The sequence below is a fragment of the Tachysurus fulvidraco genome, unplaced genomic scaffold (assembly GCF_022655615.1).
Source record: "Tachysurus fulvidraco isolate hzauxx_2018 unplaced genomic scaffold, HZAU_PFXX_2.0 HiC_scaffold_153_np12, whole genome shotgun sequence".
Classification (NCBI taxonomy): domain Eukaryota; kingdom Metazoa; phylum Chordata; class Actinopteri; order Siluriformes; family Bagridae; genus Tachysurus; species Tachysurus fulvidraco.
In genome coordinates, this window is record NW_025926841.1 from 3,352 (window position 1) to 7,378 (window position 4,027).

At 35.4% G+C, this 4,027-nt stretch overlaps 1 long non-coding RNA gene across 1 annotated transcript; it reads right to left on the minus strand.

Annotated features, from left to right (window-relative positions):
* Positions 1-842: 842 nt before the first annotated feature.
* Positions 843-1,583, minus strand: LOC125140381. The gene is made up of 2 exons (XR_007139691.1): positions 1,417-1,583; positions 843-1,124 (listed from the first exon to the last, which is right to left on the minus strand). It is a non-coding gene; the product is annotated as an uncharacterized LOC125140381 (long non-coding RNA).
* Positions 1,584-4,027: the final 2,444 nt, after the last annotated feature.

Sequence of the window (4,027 nt, forward strand, 5' to 3'; positions counted from 1 at the left end):
GATGAAAGGTTCCAAACACTGATGAACAAATTATGAAATTAAGAACGTGTTGAAATTTAGAGAAGAGTTTCCTGAAAAAAAACCCCCAAAAAAAACTCTCTCTCTCTCTCTCTCTCTCTCTCTCTCCCTCTCTCTCTCTCTCTCTCACACACACACAAACAAACCTCTCTCATTAAACCTATTAAAGACATTTAAGCTTCTGTCTAAGTGACTATAAGACAAACAAGACTGTTTAAGTTGACAGACAACAGCAGCAACTATATTTACTTCCTGTAAATATTAACATAATGTAGTAACTGAAACATAATGTGCAGTGATGATATACTGACTACGTTACTAGTAGCATTTATTTCTGGATAGTGAAGGAGACACCACGTTAATCAGAGTTTCTGTTTTATTCTGTAAGGAAGTGAGATTCATCCCATAATGTAGAGTTCCCTTACAGTATGTATGCATGAATATTTTATTGTGTATGAATATCAATGAATTCAAGCAGCTGCATAATTATCTGCGTGTGGTTGTTGTGTTATTTGTGTGTTGGGGTTTGTTTTGGGTTGATGCATAAACAAATTCATTCATTAATACATTCATTTTCTAACGCTTATCCGAACTTCTCGGGTCACGGGGAGCCTGTGCCTATCTCAGGCATCAAGGCAGGATACACCCTGGATGGAGTGCCAGGAAGTGAGCTGAGTGAACATTCTAGTGTAGAGTTTATTCTGATTTCCATTATAAGCTTATTATTATTTATTATTATTATGTTGGCTTTGTAGAAGCCAACATTCTGATTTCTGTTATAAGCTTATTATTATTATTATTATTATTATTATTCTTAGACAAATATTTATTTAAAAAAATGCGGCCTAGGGCTTTCGAGTCACATGCACCAAAATCCAAGACTGCAGGATCTTTGGCTTTCCTGTACATCACTTTTCTGTTGTCCTGTGTGTTTCTTTTATTCTGTGTGTTTATTGTGCTGTTCTCAACTTGGTGTACTTGCAATCTTGGTGTACTGCCCTCACTATGTGTAGACAGACATAGCTATGCAGCAAGCTTAACACTCCTCCAAAAAGGACTTGAAGACAGAACTAATCCAAGTACAATCTAATGGAAGCGGTGTAAAACTGAAAAATACAACAGTGAAAGCATAAATGAATAAACAATTTAGCAATAAATAGCACATCATACACAGCAGCACACAGTTCACATATCAGATATGCATATGGAAATATTCACACAAGCTTTAAAATAAATGTGCTGAAAGTTTGTTAACAATAAATGCCCAGATTACTTGAATCTAACAAGCAGAGGAGTACTTAAGTCTCATACACACACATGTCCTTTCATATGACATCTCCAAATACAACATCATGATCTAACAAAACATCAAAAAACATTCATTTAGAAAACACTTACAGACAATGCTTTTTCCAAGGATAAATGAAGTGTGAATGAAGATTTGTGTCATAGATGTGCACTCTCAAACAGCTACCAACAAAATGGCTGAACAACATGTGCTCTGCTTAAATATACGCAGGTCACCAATAGGGGTCACTAAATTACAAAACCCGAAGGCTGAAAACAGCACACTTGGACTGTTACTGTACATGTTATACTATGGTACATTGTATTTTTGTTCTATCGTGTACAAGCTATATAGCTGTGATGTGTGAAGGTACTCGTGGCTGGTGAGGCACTGACTCTTTTAGATTTACAAATTCATGAATTTAACCGAGTATCTTAAATACACCATTCAGGTGGCTGCTTGCACATTGATTAATAGTTACTTAATCTCTCCTGTTTTAACTTGAACAGTCATATTAAATGAAGAGGAAACACAACAATATTTAAACGTCTACACAATGACATAATTAACATTTTGAAGATTTTGAAAAAAATCTTAAAGATCACACTTAAAGATTTTGAAATGCTGGAGCCACCACAAATGTTTTATTTCCTTCGTTTTAAACCTTATTTAAACATGCAGGTACTGTATAAAGATATGCTTTTATGATGATTATTAGAGGTACAAAAGTGACAAGACGTTCTGTCCTAAATCTAAACCAAAAACTGTTGATCAAATGATGAATATGTTGAAACGTAGAGAACATTTCTATTTGTGTTATATTATATTTGCTTATATTGTTTAAGGGTGCCAATTATTCTGTAGTTGACTGTAAGAGAAACACAGATGCTGTTTACTCTCATGGTGATGTTTATGATATAGACTGTGTGATTGTCTTTAATGATTGTTTATAAAAATTTGCTTAAAAGTCATATACTGTATTTGTCACGGAATCGCCAGGTTCTCCCTTCACACAGCAAAGCAGATCCTCATCACCTGACTTATAATCACCTTCACATGGCACCCATCATTACCACAACACATAAAAGACATTCTCACACGCACACACATTGTCCGGTCTTGTATGCGCTAGCTGCTATTGCACGCTGTGTCTACTAACCTGACATTATTTCTCTTTATCCAGTAGTTCTCCAAGTTCATCGTCCTCCCCAGAAGCTAATCCGTGCGGGTCTGCTTCCAGTGATCCCGTGTGTTGGAGCTTCATCAGCACTGTTGCACCATCGCTCACTTCATTTCACAATCCATTGTCAATAAACTCTGTTACTTTTACGTTATCTCTGTCTCTGTTGTCTTCTGTCTGTGACCATATTGGATCTTATTCATATTAAATTGAAATAATTTGAATGAGTATTTTAATCACACTAACATGCAGGTTGTTTATTTGTTAAATTATTCTTTGTAGACTATTTCCACTAGATTACACAAATTCTGTTTGTATTATTAATATACAGTAGATTAGATTAGATTGGATTAGATTCAACTTTATTGTCATTACACATGTACAAGGCATGTGTTATTTATACAATATATTATACATTATACTGCTGGTTCTGTATGGACTATCTCCACTAGATTGCACACATTCTTGTTTGTAATATTGATATAAAACTGTTTATCTCTTTTTTCCCTATAAAAGAGAGTCATTATTTTGCGATGCTTTTATTTTGTGGTTTTCACTTGGATTTTTTTTCATTTTGTAATAAAGTAAATAAAATGCCACTAACCAAAAGAACAGCTTCAGGCACTAATTTTAAAACAAAGATTAAAATAAAGATGCCTTGCTGTCTGAGCAGGTTTGTACACAGTTCGTTCCAAAGATCTTCTCTGTGGTAAGCCACACTTTTTGATCTTTTAAATGCCCCACTGAAGGAACTGAAAGATCAAGACGTGTGGCCACACTTTTTGATCTTTCACTTCCTTCAGTGGGGCTTTGACTAAGGCTATACTGTAGCTGTGGTAGGAATTTAGCAAGATAATTAGCTGTTCCTAGGACTCTGGCATGCACTTTGGTTCTGGCATGTGTAGAATACCACTGACTTTGTTTAGGTCTGCCTCTAGCCCTTTATCTGTGACTTTGTGTAAGACGAAAAGTATTTCACTTTTACCAAACTCACATTTTTTTATTTAGGGTGAGTCCGTTAAGACCTTGTTCAGATGCCGGTCATGCTCAAGTTGTCTCGGCCAAAAACAAGAATGCATTCTTCAGGCTTTGAACTCAATCCAGAAGCTAGATGAAAGCGTCAAACCGTCTAATCCATCTCGGGTAATCAGCTGAGTTAGAGAAGTCGAACTGCTGCAACAGCCATCTTTCAGTCTGTTTGCTGTAGTACTGGTTCTCTGTAACCTATCCTTAAGGTTCACTTCTGACACCATGTATGTAGCGCCCTCTACCCTTAAACTTTAATTGGATGAAGGATCAGGTTCTCACTTTGTCTCTCGATGGGATATCACTTTCCTTCCTCTGCACTTTTGTCTACTTATGAGCTTAGCTAGATGGTGTGCACACTAACTGCAGCAAGTTATCAAAGATTAAATCAATTCACAAGATAAGTAAACTTAATGGCATTTATTTATGTACACATGGAAATAGTAAGTAATTGTTTTAAAGTATATATATATATATACTTTATATATATATATATATACTATATATATCGAGAT